Genomic DNA, 15,899 nt, shown 5'->3' on the forward strand with positions numbered 1-15,899 from the left:
CACTCCAGTCTGGGTGACAGAGTGAGACTCCAACTCAAAAAAAACAAAAAAACAAAACAAAACATATTCTACAGATGAGGAAAATAAGGTTTAGAGAGGGTAAGCAGCCTGCTAAAGTCAAACAGCCTCCAGGTAGCAGAAGTAAAAATTGAATCTCTTCATCAGTTCAGTCTTTCATTGATTCGGTCAACAAGTTGTTTCTGCCATGTGCCCTGTGTCAGTTCATACATACACTGGGTCTAGAGACACAAAGATGCAGGGAGAAAAAGTCCTCAAGGTGCCAAGGGGGAGACAGACCATGACCCATTAGCTACAGCCCCACACAGAATGGAGCCTGTGCCATGCCAATCCCTCTCTGGCCCCCACCCCAGTTCTGCTGCCTCCAAGAGCTGTGGAACCCCAGCAATAGCCCAGAGACACTTCCTCAGGCTGCTGTTTTCCTTGGCCCTGGAGTGGGAGACAGTTGTGCCCACAAGGTGGAAAACAAGACAGGAGGTGGGGGAGGTGGGGGGGAGCAGCCCCTCCCCTCCCCTCCAGCCACCCATCTCTGTCACTAGTGGAATCAGGGAACAGAGGAGACTGCCCTTCTACCCACTGATCAGCCCATCCAAGCCATTGTTCCCTTGTTGTGACAGGGAGGTCAGCTGGGGCCCATGGACTGGGGGCTTCCTCCCCAGCTCGCTGTGCTTGGACAGCTGGAGGAAACAGGCAGCCAGTGGGCCAGCTCTCCACTCCAACAACAACACACTGCCCGCCTGCTGGCGGCCTCACTGGGGGGCCAGCCTGGAGCCAGAGAGGCCACCCCACTCCACCCCACCACTGGCAAAACATGTTTTCTTGTTTTCTGAAGGGGAGGAGGAGGCCTATACCCATCCTGAGCAAACACAGGCACTGATAAGCATGGACGGGCCTGGCTGCCAGCCTGCCAGGTGGGACTGCAGAGGCAGGGCCAGGGCCAAGCCAGCCCTGGAGGTCACTCTGGCCAGTCCGCCAGGTTCAGAGTTGGGTGATGAGACAGGAAGCTCCTAACATTCCAGCCCCAAAGCACCCAACCCCAAGTCTTCCTTCACTGAAAAGAGAAGACCTCAGAGACCACCAGGCCACAGATATCATCGCTGACTTCAGAAGCACAGTAGGCTAACCTTTGAGAACTGGGGTGCTCTCCTGGGTTCAGGCTGCTATGCCAGTTCCCTTGCCAGCAATACCATTTTCAGTGCCCACCGAGACTGTGAGAAGTAGAGATTGCTCCCCATCACCTTTCTCAGATGAGGAAACTGAGGTTCAGAAAGGCTAAGTGACTTGTTCAAGGTCACACAGCAATTGTTACCCAACCTGACATATCTGCCCAACAAAGTTCATGTTTTTCCACCATGCCCTGACTAGTCCCACAGCGCTTCACATTTGTAGAGATCTTTTGTTTACAAAACCACTTAAAAGACTCCTGTATCCGTTTCCTAGAACTGCTGTGGCAGCCATCATCAATCTGCCACTGCTGTACCTCATTTAATCAGAAAGCTCACAACAGCCCAGGTAGATTAATGTCTTGGTTTGGGTTCTCCCCAGGGAAGAAGGTAAGGTTTTGAGTGCAAAGTAGTTTATTTGGGGGTTGATTCCACAAAGATCCCATAAGGAGAGAGAGATGAGGAAGGGAGGACAGCAATATAGGATCTACTAGTGAGCTGGGACTGCTTTGGGCAACTGGGGCTCAATTCCACCAGGACTTCTGAAAGACAGCACAGAAAAAAATTGTCTCCCAGAGATGCAAGCAAGCTGGAACATTTATTTGCTACTCCCACCCAGCATTGGTTGAGGGCTGCCCAGTGCCTTAACACTCCAAGTTTCGAGACTACCCTGTGCGTGGGCTGGGTGTACTCCTGTAATCAGAGAATGTCCTCAGGCAGAGAAAAAGCGAGTTGACAGCATGTGCAGGGATGACCAGTGCCTAGGGAATATGAGTGGGACACTGACTGACAGCCTCTCCTGCAGTTGGTAAATTAGGGAGTATCACCCTCATCTTGTAGAAGGAACCCTTGTTCCCCAGGCCACACTATCCTCATACCCTGTGCATACAGGGACTCTGGCCCCATAGATCCCTCCTCAGCTCTAAGGAAGAGGATGATGTCCTCCTAGGGGTCACAGTTCCAGTAGCCAAGCCCACCGGCTCTGAACCAAGAAGTTGTAACTACGTCCTTTGTTTCCTCCCTACTTCCATCTGGCCCCCCATTCCCATCCATGACCTCCCCTCTAAATACTGCTGGGGCAGTATTTATTTTTCCTCCTTTTGTAAGGAGTTGTTAACATTACTGTCCCAAGTAATAAATCCCCAAACACCCTTCACCATTTCTCCCACTAGGCCCAGGGTATGCAAACAAGATAGTGGCCCACTGGCTCAATGCCAAGAGTGCTCCATGTATGCCAGAGTACTCCGTGTATGCCAGAGTGTTCCACGTATGCCAGAGTGCTTCGTGTATACCAGAATGCTCCTTGTATGCCAGAGTGCTCCGTGTATGCCAGAGTGTTCCACGTATGCCAGAGTGCTTTGTGTATACCAGAGTGCTTCGTGTATACCAGAGTGCTCCTTGTATACAAGAGTGCTCCGTGTATGCCAGAATGCTCCATGTATGCCAGAATGCTCCACGTATATGAGTGCTTGATGTATATGAGTGCTCCACATATGCCAGAATGCTCCACGTACACCAGAGTGTTCTGTGTATGACAGAATGCTCCATGTATACTAGAGTGCTCCACATACGCCACAGTGCTCCACATACGCCACAGTGCTCCACATACGCCACAGTGCTCCACATATGCCACAGTGCTCCATGTATGCCAGAGTGCTCCATGTATACCAGAGTGCTCCGTATATGCAAGAGTACTCCATGTATACCAAAGTGCTCCCGTATACTAGAGTGCCCCATGTATGCCAGGGTGCTCTGTGTATGCCAGAGTGCTCAGAGTGCCTAAATGAGACCACACCAGATGTGTCACTGTGCAAAGGAAAACTTTAAACATCAAGTGATCTGTGCAACCTTAACACAGCAAGCTGTCTTTTGATTCCAAGTCTCTGAGGAAAAAGTAGTGTTCATCCTGTCACTGGAGGTTCATAACAGATGCCAGAAAGGGTTGCTCTGGTCTGCTTTTGTCGTACTATTTGCATGTGTGCAAAGTGTACCAGGTGTGGGTAATAAGGGCGTGCAGAATAATAAATCTGACTAAAACTCAGCCAGCTTTTTTCTTTTTGTTTTTGTTTTTGGTTTCTCGAGACAGAATCACTCTGCTGCCCAGGCTGGAGTACAATAGTGTGATCACAGTTCATCGCAGCCTCAGTCTGCTGGGCTCAGGCAATTCTCCCACCTCAACCTCCTGAGTAGCTGGAACTACAGGCACAAACCACCATGCCTGGCTAACTTATTTATTTATGCTAGAGAGGAATATCACTATGTTGCCCAGGTTGGTCTTAAACTGGCTTCAAGCACTCCTCCCACCTTGGCCTCCCAAAGTACTGGGATTACTGGTGTGAGCCATTGTGCCAAGCCTCGGCCAGCTTTTTATTATCATCATGTACTGGCAATTCCAGAGAATATTAGTGATAAAACCCCCCAGCCCCAGGATGGACTGCACCCACCAACCCTCATAATGCACTACTGCGTTGTGCTACTCCTTTCCCATCGGTAACCAGGAAACACATTATGAATCAATCAGGTTTCTCTGTCCCACTGAAGTGGAATGCTGCTTCAAAATCCATTTGCAAGTCGGGTGTGGTGGCTCACACCTGTAATCCCAGGACTTTGGGAGGCGGAGGCAAGAGGATTGCCTGAGCCCAGGGGTTCGAGACCAACCTAAGTAACTTGGCTAGACCTCGTCTCTAAAATAATTCGAAAAAATTTGCTGAGAGTGGTGGTGTATGCCTGTAGTTCCAGCACTTGGAAGGTGGAGGCAGAAGGATTGCCTGAGTCCAACGGGACGAGGTTGTGGTAGCCATGAGCATGCCACTGCACTCCAGTCAGGGTGACGGGGTAAGACTCCAACTAAAAAAAAAAAAATCCATCTTCCAGGTGTGGCTCACACCTGTAATCCCAGCACTTTGGGAGGCCAAGACAAGAGGATTACTTGAGGCCAGGAGTTTGAGACCAGCCTGGGCAATATAGCAAGACCATCTCTATAAGGTGTTAGAAAATAAAAATAAATTAGTTAGATGCAGTGGTGCACACCTGTAGTTCCAGCTGCTTGGAAGACTGAGGTAGGAAGATCACTTGAGTCCAGGAGTTCGAGGTTACAGTGAGCTATGATGGTGCCACTGCACTCCAGCCTGAGTTCCAGAGTGAGACCTTGTCTCAAAAACAAAATGTCTGTCTTTCAAACATTATTCTAAACAACCAAATTCTGAGCTGGCATCAGGGCCGGTCCCTAGCACTTAAGATCCTTCGCTCAGGCCCTGTTCAAGAAGGATTCCATAGACTGTTCTCTAAGTTGGGGGTCTAGCCTGCAGCCTGAACCCCATCCTCTCAAACTTAACCCAACTCCCCACCCCCACTTCTCTGACTTCAGAGTCCTCACTATCTTCCTTTACTGTCCTCAGCACTATTTTTGCCCTGTCCTTATCCAACTATACACCTGCTTCCTGCCCCCAGGGCACTTAGGGCCCTGGCCTGAGAACTTCATCCAAAAAGGATTGGCTTCCTGCAGGTCTGCCTCTGGACTGTGCTCTCCCTATGGCCAGACTGCACAGCCCACGGGAGCACTGGAGGGTGAGTTTTCACATGTGCATTGTGTCTTCAATGCAACTTTGAACCCACCGGGAAATTCCCTTCAGGGAGCCTGGGCCTTCTGCTTCCATGGCTATCTGAAGTTCTATTATGGATTTGCTCATAGGTGTAGTGTCTGTCTCTTTCCATTGGGAAGTAAATTTCAAAAGGGCAGTAACCCAGTCTGTCTTATACCCCACTGTATCCCCAGCACTTAGAGCTGTGCCTGGAACACAGTAGACACTTGAATGAGTATAGGCACTCGGTTGAATGAGGAAGTAAACAAGCTTTCGCCCCAGAGCCACCACGCCATCCTCTGTCCATCAACCCCCACTGCGTGCTCTGCCTTCTCCCTGGGCTCTCACCGGTCCACTGGTTCCCTGGGATCTGGGTCTTTCCCAAGTGCCTGTCAAACCAATCAGCAGCCCCAGGAATAGACAGACAGGAAGTGGAAGAGCAGAGTATCTGATAGCTGGGACCCTGAGATCAGACAGACCAAACCAGCCATGTGAATCTAGGCTGGTTAATTGGCCTCTCCAGGGCTCAGTGTCTCTTCATCAACAAAATGGAGAAAGTAAGAACCTCAAGGGTTCTTATAGGATTAAATAGGGAGCTAAAATATGCCAGATGTATAGCGAACACTCAATAGTGCTCACCATTATTCATACTAAGTTTACAAAAGTCTAGGGGAAAGCTTCCAACCCAGTCAGCCTCCCTCAAGCCTTATGAAAATCCCTGAGGAAAACGTGAAAAATTAGATTTACAGAGAACTCAGACTGGAAAAGTCTGGTCTAACCACCCCCCTGTTGCATTGCATTAACGACACCAAATTTTCACTCCTCCCTACACCCACAGCCTTTGTCCTACGGCTTTGCAGTTTTTCTTAATGAAGGAAAAATCTATTTCCTCACCTTTGAATGTGAGCTGGCTCTGTGGCCCACTATGACCAACAAAAGGCAGAAGGAGTGACTGGGTGCCAGTCCTGAGCCCAGGCCCCAGAGGCCTTGCATGTGTGCATCTGCGCACTTGTAACTGCATCACAGCCAAGAGAACAAGCCAAGGGGAGCCACAGGAGGATGAGACATATGGAGTGATGCTGAGCCACCCTTGTCACCCCAGCCAACACCCAACCCAGGCCCATGTGAATGAGTCATCCAAGATCAACAGAGCTGTCTCGCCAACCCCCAGTTCACTCCAGACCTGTGAGTCATAAGTCCTCACTGTTCTATACCAATGAGGTTTATGTTTCTTACACAGCAATAACTGACTGATACACCACCCAGTCAGGCATTGGACCCCTTGTGCTCCAGCCTCTCTACCAACTGGCTGACCAGTTTCCTCATGCAACCTCCACCAACAGAGACCTGACTACCTTCAGAGGCAGCCTACTCCACAAATCTGTCCGTATTTTGAGCTAAAATCTCCAACCCTTGAAACAAACTCCTGCATCCACACAGAAGTAGCCCAGTCTGTTTCCTAGGCCCCTCTACATGCTCACTCTGTTTCCTAGGCCCCTCTAAATGTGCTCCAAGTACTTCTAAGTCAGTTGATCCAAAACAAAAGAATTTTCTTTCTCTCTCTTTTCACAGGGCAGGAACCTCTCAGCTCTCTGAAGTCTCACTCTTCCTTACCCCCTATACTGAACAGTTGCCAAATCATGACGGTTCTATTTCCTCTGAGTCAGACATCACTCTCCTTGCAAGCTTCACATCTCTGGCCTGGATCCCTCCAACAGGTGCCTCTTTTCCAAGTCTTGCATCTGTATTCTTCCTCCACACCAGCTGCAGTGCTCCAGCCATCCATCCTTCATTCCAAGAATGTTGCCTAGCATCCTGGAATGTTGCCCAGGAACTGTGCTGAGAATGACAAAATAAATGGCACACTCCCTACTCTCAAGGTGTCCAGTTAGAGAAAGGGCAGTCTTTCTAGAACAGGAATCTGATGATGATAATATTCTCCTTTATTGAATGCCTATTATGTAACAGGTACATTATATCTATCATACAATTTCTCAAGTTCTTGCAACAACTCTGAGTTTTATCGTATCCATTTTTACACATGAGGAAACTGAGGTTCAGAAAGTTCAAGTGACTTTCCCAAGCCATTGCTCATAAGTAGCGACATCTGTCTGTTGGTCCCCAAACCCAGGCTCTTTCTATGGCGCCGAATTGCCTTTCGGGCTGTTATCATGTCCCTGCCCCCCAGCCAATGGAATAAAAGCCAGTCTCTAGCATGGACATTGGGCCTTGCCTATTGCTATACTTGTACCAGGTCGACCTGCCTCAGGCTTCCCACATCCCTTGGCTTGTGCTGCTTCCTTAGCCTGGGATATAATCCCTTGCAGGCTGACCCACCCATCCCTCAAGTTCAGCTCAAGTGCTCCTTCTCCAGGAAGTCTCATCAGCTAGGACTCTTCTATGTCCCCACAGCACTCTGCCAGACCAGTCTCCTATGCCAGATTTAGGGGTTCTTGAAGACACAGACTGAGTCTGACCCATTCTGGGTTTCTCTGCTGCATCCCCCAGAGGGTCCACATTTGATGGCTGCAGAACCAGACAAACTGAATTGGACTACTGACAAAATAGGAAAGTGGGCTCAATGGAACAGAAATTGGTTGTGTAGATTCATTCAACCAGTGTTTCTGGAGCACCTGCTACATGCTCAGTAAGGATTCTCGGTTGTAAGCAATGGTAACAATTCTGTCTAAACAGGTGGGAAAAACTATTAGAGGGATATAAAGTATTAATGGGAAAACCTGAAATGAGGCTCAGAGAACAACCAGAAATCCAGGTAGTCTTGGCAGCAGGAGCTCCGGCCAAGGTGACTTTGTGGGCAAAGAATCCACGCAGAATGTGCTGTAGTGGCCCGTCCCAGTCCATGGGCATGGCCTCTCTGAATGAGCCCTCTGCAGTCCTTTTATCTCTGGGTCATTCTCTCTGCATTCAAAGTCCTGGGCCTAGACCACATGTGCCCACCTGGCAGCCACACAGGGGAAGGGGGAAATAGCTTGCTCCCTGTACCTTCATAGTGAGAGATGGAACTCTGCTTCCGTCAAGACTCCAAGACTCATATGAGACTCCCTCAGAACAAGGAGGGGGCTGGGGTGCTGGACAGCCAAAATTATATGACAAATGTCAACAATAGTCCCTGGCCTCAGAGAGCTTACATTTTGGATGTAGGAGTGAGGGAGGAACCGTAGATATTCCAACATCTCCTGAAGTGGTACCAATGGAACACTATGAGGTCAGGAGTATAAGAAAGATTTTGTGGTTAAATAAATTGTTTGAGAAACACTGGAAAACTTAGATTTCTTCATTTCAAGACATCTCAGAGCCTTTAATATGCCAATGCGCACTGTGAACATCCATGGGTAGAAGAGATCACAGCTTCCTCCTGGCTTATTTGATGATGCAGGCCTTTTCTTGGGGCGTATTCTGCAGGACTAATATTCAGCAGACCCCACTGAGGGAAACCCTGATCTAAGCCAACCCTCTTATGTTCAGACAGGGAAACTGAGGGACTTTCCTGGCCTCCTCATCAGCTCCCGGGCCTCCTGAGGTCAGCCCAGGACTCAGGGCAGGGACCAGTTCCCAGAAAGAGGAGACAAAGTGACCCTGGGCCAAGGGACTGCTCAGGCCCTCCCTGGCCCTGCGCTGCCTTCCCTGTGCTGTTGAAGTGAGCTGAGCTCACCCCCAGGTGCAGCTGAGCTATGCACACTCTCTGTGCCTTCAGGTCTCAGAGCCACACTCAGGAAACCCCTTCTAGGCAAGAGAGGAAAATATCAGGGCAACACCAGGCAGCCCAGACCCTGATCTCAGCTGTCTCCATCACCGGAGGGAAGGGAGCAGACACATAGTAATTAGCAGGCGCCCAGTGCCTGACTGTGAAGTGGGGGGCTGGAGTCTTGTCCCAGTGCTGTCATCTGGCTGTGTGACCTTGGGAGGCGGTAGCTAATTCTCTGAGCCTTGGTTTCTTCCCAGCTGAAAAAAAACATCAGGTGAGATATCCCAAATGAAAGTCTTCATTAAAACGTGATGTATTCTTCAGATGTGAAGAGTTACTGCTATGTTAGAGGTCACATATGAAACAAACTTTCCTCTTTTTCCTAATGAGACACTGTGAAAAAGATTTCTCACATAGGACACAGTAATGTGAGGGGGCGGGGACTACCCCAGGAGGAGGTATCTCCAATTTGATTGTCTGGCAGGGCTGTGACCTACCGAGAAACAGGACAGCATAACACAGAAGCACTCATTCTAGAAATATTCACGGAGTGCTGCTAGTGTGCCAGGAACTGTGTTTATAGTCACACACATACACTTACATACATACACACACACACACACACACACACACACACACATACATACTCACACATACACACACACACCCCATGCTTGCACCTTCATCCCCATGACCTTGCTCTGATGCTCCCTAGTTTCACCTGGTGAATTTCTAGTCATCCTTCAAAATTCAAATGAGGTGTTACTTTCTAAGAAAGTTTTCCCACCTCTCCTCTCTCCAGGCTAAGTCAGGTGGCCCCTTTGTGCTCCAACTGTGCAGATCATAATCACTGATCTTCCTGCCCTACAGCAATTCTTACCTGTGTTTATACCTGTCTCTGCCCATAGCTTGTGAATGACTTGAAGGCTGTGAACCTTAAGGCCAGCCTGATCCATACAGGTTGAGTGAATGAATGTGTGACCCAGTTTTCAGCTCTCCCCCTTGAAAGAAGCCTCAGGTTTAGCTTCATGCTAACCCTTGAAGCAAGACTCCGCTTATCTTCACATCTTTCCCAAAGGAAATGCATTCCACAAAGTCCCTGAGCAATGAATGCTCTGCAAGGAAGGCAGAGGAGATGCACACTCCACGACAATATCCCCAAATACTCAAACATGCATTCCCCAGTCTCCTTCCCACCAGCAGTGGTCCTTGGTGGTAGTCACAATGATGCCCCCCCCCAAGATGTCCATATCCTAATCCCTAGAACCTGTGAATATGTTACGTTACAGGGCTAAAGGGAATTAAGTTTGCTAATCAGTTGACATTAAGACAGACAGATCATCCTGGATTATCAAGGGAGTCATTAAGAGTGTTAGAGGAAGGCAGAAGTGGAGGTCAGAGTAATAGGATATGAAAAGGACCTGAGCTGGCTTTAAAGATGAAACAAGGGGCTGGGCACGGTGGTTCACCTATAATCCCAGCACTTTGGGAGGCTGAGGTGAGAGGACTGCCTAAGCGCAGGGATTCAAGACCAGCCTGGACAACTTGGTGAGACCTCATCTCTACAATAAATCAAGAAAAATTAGCTGGGCATGGTAGCATAGTAGTTGCAGCTACTTGGAAGTCTGAGGCGGAAGGATCGACAGCTCAGCATGTCAAGGCTGAGGTTGCTGTGAGCACGCTACTGCACTTCAGCCTGGGTGGCTGAGCGAGATTCTGACTCAAAAAATAAATAAATAAAGAAGGAGGAAGGAAGCAATGTGCCACAGATGTAGTTGGCCTCTGGAAGCTCAAAAAGGTGAGGAAATGGATTCTTCCCTAGAGTTTCCAGAAAGGAACGCAGACTGCTACACCTCAATTTTAGCCCAGTGAGATCCATTTCCTACTTATGACCTCCAAAAGTAGAAAACAATAAATTTGTCTTGTTTCAGGCCACTAGGTTTGTGATCATTCATTTCAGCAGCAAGAGAGAACTAATATATCCTCCTTCTTGCCCTTGCCCCACACTATGCCCAGACTTTCTTGTCTCAGACAATTCAGCTCTGGCCCAAAACTTGCACATCTCTCTCAGCTACACAAATGTCCTGCAGTAGCCCAAATCTACCTTCCTTAAATAAAGACAGTTTAGCCGGGCTCGGTGGCTCAGCCTGTAATCCCGCGCCTTTGGGAGGCTGAGGTGAGTGGATTGCCTGAGCCCGCGGGTTCGAGACCCGCCTGGGCAGCGAGACCTCATCTCTACAATAAATCAAAAAATCAGCCGGGCGTGGTAGTGTATGCCTGTAATTCCGGCTACTCGGAAGGCTGAGGCGGAAGGATCGCTGGAGCCCAGCAGGCGAGGCTGCGGTGGCCGGGAGTGGCCACTGCACTCCAGTCTGGGCGACAGAGTGAGACTCCAACTCAAAAAAATAAAATAAAGACAGTTTAGTAAGTATTTTCTGACACCCAAAGACATATCTCTTGACAAGATGGTTTACACCCCAGTAACTAATCAAATATCCTTTACAACATATAGTGTTCTCCCTGAGGGAAGTACTGGTAAGCTCAATTCTATCTCACCACTCGTGAAATAATAATACAGCTAACATTTGGGGGTACCTACCATGGGCCAGGCACTATTCTTAGTGCTTTACGTGTATTAACTCATTTCATCCTCCCAATTATTCAGTGCAACAGGTACTAGTATCAGCCCCATTTTACAGAGAGGGAAGTGAGACACAAAGAATTTAAGTAGCTGGATGTAGTGGCAGGTGCCTGCAGTCCTAGCTACTCAGGAGGCTGAGATGGGCGGATCACTTGAACCCAGGGATTCGAGGCTGTAGTGCACTATGATGACGCCTGTGAACAGTCACCGTACTCCGGCCTGGGTGACAAAGAGACATAGTGAGACCCAGTCTCCAAAAAGAAAAAAAAAAAGTCTGTGTAGCTTGCCCAAGGTCACACAGCTGAGATTGTAATTCAGGCAGTCTGACTCCAGAACGGGCTTTTAATCATCAAGTATACCATTTCCTGGTATACAAGTAAGTAGATAAATGAGGTAAACACAGATGCATGTGTGAACATACATCTGTATGTGCAAATGTTGAGAAACACAGTCATTAAGGCAGGTGGCCTGGCCTCAAGTTTCTCACAGTCCAGCTGGGAAGGCAGGGACATAACTCATCCACAATACAGAGATCAGAGAGCTTTTCCTGCACGGAGGTCTGGGAGCAGAGAGGAAGGGAATCCAAAATGCAGAGGGGGCAGTCAGAGAGAGCTTCCTAGAAGAGGTGGCACGAAGCTGAGTTTTGAAGGATATGTAGGCAATCCTCCAGTGAAAGATGGCAAAGGCATTGGGTCAAAAAGACCATGAGGCCTGAAAGAGAGAAACCGAGACAGGACAGAGACACTGGGAGACAGAGAAACACTGATTGTAAGTGGTAGAAGCAAAGAGAAGGCCACAGAGAAAGTGGCAGAAAATAGCTGACTGCCCTGTGACTGGCTGCTCCCAGCCCAACCTCCCTCCAGTCCTGGGACAGAAAATAGCCTGGCTGACCCAGAGTAGCAAAGCATTTCCTGTGCAGCCCAGGGGACCCCTGAGCTGTACTTTCTCAGGGGTGGGGCTGGCTAGAGTGGGGGTGTGAGGACAGAGGAGGAGAGGACAGCAGTCCTGGGCCCAGGTGAACTCTCCAGAATGAGAATGGCTGAAGATGGGAAGGAGGTGGTGTACGTCGGGGTCCACATATGCACGTGGGTGTGCATGTGTCTTTGTGCTCGTGTGTGAGATGGCACCTCCATGCACGCACATGGCTATTCCTGGGTTTCTGTGTGTCTCCATAGAAAATGAAGGCTGGATGGACACACAGCAGGGTATGGCAGCTGCCTCCTGATCTTAGGTTCCCGGGCAAAGGGCAGCTCTGAGAGCCTTCTCGAGGTCACAAACTGTCTCCTCTGGGAAGCTGCCAGATTTAATGTTCCTGGAGCAGCTTCCAGTTGACTCTTTATCCTGCCTGGTCCCCAAGGACACCACTTCTGTGTGCTCCCTTCATGGGTCAATGACCTGGTCCCAACTTTTACTAGGGACTGAGTAACCCAAACAGAAGGTTCTCTGAGTCTTCTTCCCAGAGAACAAGGGCTGGGGCTGAGTGACAGTTAGGCTTGGCCCTCAGAACCCAGAACACCTCACTGGGGAGAACATCTCTCGGGAAGCTCTCAGACATCCCCAAGTGATGTCAGCCTAGCCCTCTCCTCCTGTCCCCTGGCTGAGTCCCTGTCCCTATTCCCAAGGTTGCTTTTGAGATTCTCTATCTTTAAACTAGCTCTCCCCATCCTGTCTTTACGGTTTATTATTTTACCCTCTATCCCCGCTAGGTTTTTATTATCCCAACATATGCAGATGCTTTGAATTTTAGCCCAATGAGATCCATTTCCAACTTCTGACCTCCGGAAGTAGAAGAGAATAAATTTGTGTTGTTTCAGGTCACTGAGTTTGTGGTAATTGGTTTCAGCAGCAGTAGAGAAATAATACATCCTCCTCACCCTTGCCAGACTCTCCTGTCTCAAGTTGTTCCCTTTGGTGGCCAGGTGCAGTGACTCACATCTGTAATCCCAACACTTTGGGAGACAGAGGTGAGAGGATTGCCTGAGCTCTGGGGTTTGAGACCAGCCTGGGCAACTTGGCGAGATCTCATCTCTACACTAAAAAAATCAAAAAGTTGCCGGGCTCAGTGGCTCAGCCTGTAATCCCATGCCTTTGGGAGGCTGAGGTGAGTGGATTGCCTAAGCCTGCAGGTTCGAGACCCGCCTGGGCAGCAAGACCTCATCTCTACAATAAATCAAAAAATCAGCCGGGCGTGGTAGTGCATGCCTGTAATTCTGGCTACTTGGAAGGCTGAGGCGGAAGGATCGCCAGAGCCCAGCAGGTCAAGGCTGCGGTGGCCGGGAGCGGCCACTGCACTCCAGTCTGGGCAACAGAGTGAGACTCCAACTCAAAAAAAAAATCAAAAGGTTAACTGGGCGTGGTGGTGCACACCTGTAGTTCCTAAACTCAGCAGGTCGAGGCTGCAGTAGCCATGAGTTTGCCACTGCACTCCAGTCTGGGTGACAGAGTGAGACTCTGACTCAATCAATCAATCAAATTAGATTGTCTTATTAAAAAAAAAAGAAAAGAAAATGTAGGGCATTAAGGCCAGTATGATTTCATTTGTAACCACAGTATGATTTTATTTGTAACCATGATTTCATTTGTATCCATGTACTTTTAGAGATGAAGATCAGGCTCAGAAAGGTCAAGTCACTTGCAGAGGTGGGGCTAGTGCCAAGCCTGGACATCTCTGCCTACATTCAGGCTACATGGCCACCTTTAACACCCATTTCCAGTCCAAAATCTTAGGAATCCTGTTAGCCATCCTCATCCTCAGTGCACTAAAGAATCACCACAGCAGAGAGGGCTGAGTCCACCACTGCAAACTCCTGCCCAGCCCAGGAGGCACTGTCACACCTGTTCCCCCTTGTAATGTCATCTAAGGAGCCATATGCCTTCTCTGGGAGCTGTTGCCCCATCCACAGGCCACTGCAGAAGCTGCCATGTTCTTACCTAACATTTCTTCTTTCCAGGCACTATTATTTAGTCAGGGACAGGTACCCAGGCCAGTGTATACCTTCTTTGGAATTTTTGGATTTAGAAACCAGGGATCAAAGTCAGCCTTCTCCTGTGACAGACCTCGTAACATATAAGACTTAGGAGCCATCTGTGGCCCAGCTTTCCTCCACATGGAAGAAACAGGTCCGCAGTAAGAGGTTGGAGCCACCTCAGAGAGAAATGCAGAGGGGAGAGGCAGATAGTACTGGGGACCTTCGTGTCTGTCACCAAAGCTGCTCTCTGAACAAGTAAGGTCTCCTTTTCTCCTAAATAAGCAGGATTTTGGTCACTTGCCTAAGGCCCTGTCCAGCCCCCACACACCCTTTCCCATCCTTCCCAAGATAGGAAGGACAAAGAGTAGCAGTGCCAAGGAAAAGCAAAGCCCAGGGGAGCAGGGGAGGGGTACCCGTTGGGCTGTCCCTTGGCCATTCTCCCAACAATGGCATGGGCAGTGACATTGTTTGTTTCTGGGATTGAGACCCCTCCCCGGATATTTCCACCCCTCTCCTGGCAGTCGGGTGAGACACAGGCGGGAATGGGTGGTAGAGGCACTTGCTAGTGTCTTTGGAAGCCTTCTGATGCCTGGGACTACCTCTGACTACAACTGCACACAAGCAGGGAGGGAAAGGGGAGAGGTCAGATGGGCGATGAGAGAACAGCTTGTTCTATGCTAAGTAGCAAGAGAGTGACCTGGGCCTGGGTGGAGAAAAAGGCAGGGAGACCTCTGGCTAACAGAAGCAACAGGATGCTCGGTTGCTCCTCAGACCCCCAGTGTGGCCTTGAGTCAGCCTCTCATCTCTCATTGGCACAAAAACCATCAACATTTTTCTTTGCCTCGGGGTCTACAACTATGAGACAAGCACTGGAGGCAGATGATACTCTGGGATACAGACACTGATCTCCCCCAACTCTGAGAACAACTTGACCTCACATGTGATCCCAGATGGGCTCCTAACCCTGGTCCCTGCCAAAGTCCTCTGAGCTCCAACTGCTGTGACTGTCTGTGAGCCTGCCCAAGGCAGGCAAGCCCACAGGACCTTCTAACCCTGTACAACACCTCAGGTGTCAGGCATGCTGGGACTCCACTGTGGGTGCAAACTGATAGGAGAGAACAGGACCCTGGGATGGGGGTAGGGAGGGTGAGCTGCTCCAAAGGCAACACCTAGCCCAACACTGATGTCTTGAGGCCGGTTTGATGTTCAGAGCAGGCAGATCTTAAAGTGGAGTTTCAGGAGATGGGTGTGTTTAGGAGGAGCCCAGTCCAGAGCTTGGGAACACAGACACTCAGCCCAGCTCCTCAGGGGGAGCAGAGGGGGACGCTGACAAGGCTAGTCAGAGTGTCAAGATGCAAAGCAGGCCTTATAAGCTGTATAAACGGGGAAAGTGCAGCTGAGGTTAGATGGCTTTGGTCCAGGAGTACCCCGGACTCATGCACACTAGGCTGCTGAAAACAAAACCAAAAAAATTTTTTTTGTTTCCAGACAGAGTTGGAGTCTCACTCTTGTCACCCAGGCTGGAGTGCAGTGGCACAATCACGCCTCACCATAGTCTCAACCTCCTGGGCTCCAGCAATCCTTCCACCTCAGTCTTCCCAGTAGCTGGGACTACAGGCATACACCACCACCACACTTGGCTAATTTTCTTTTTTTTGGAGAGATGAGATCTTGCTTTGTCGCCCAGGCTGGTCTCAAACTCCTGGGCTCAGGTGATGCTCCCACCTTGGTCTTCCAAAATGCTGGAATTACAGGTATGAGCCACCATGTGCAGCCGGAAACAAATCTAATTCCAGAGCCTGGTGGCCTGTGTCATCAAAT

At 49.4% G+C, this 15,899-nt stretch overlaps 1 pseudogene; it reads right to left on the bottom strand.

Moving 5' to 3' along the window:
* LOC103255057 overlaps nt 1-2,824 on the bottom strand; it is a 24,114-nt pseudogene extending 21,290 nt beyond the window's left edge.
* Between the last annotated feature and the right edge of the window lie 13,075 nt (nt 2,825-15,899).

Source organism: Carlito syrichta, unplaced genomic scaffold (assembly GCF_000164805.1).
Source record: "Carlito syrichta isolate Samal-C Ts95f unplaced genomic scaffold, Tarsius_syrichta-2.0.1 Scaffold287779, whole genome shotgun sequence".
Lineage (NCBI taxonomy): Eukaryota > Metazoa > Chordata > Mammalia > Primates > Tarsiidae > Carlito > Carlito syrichta.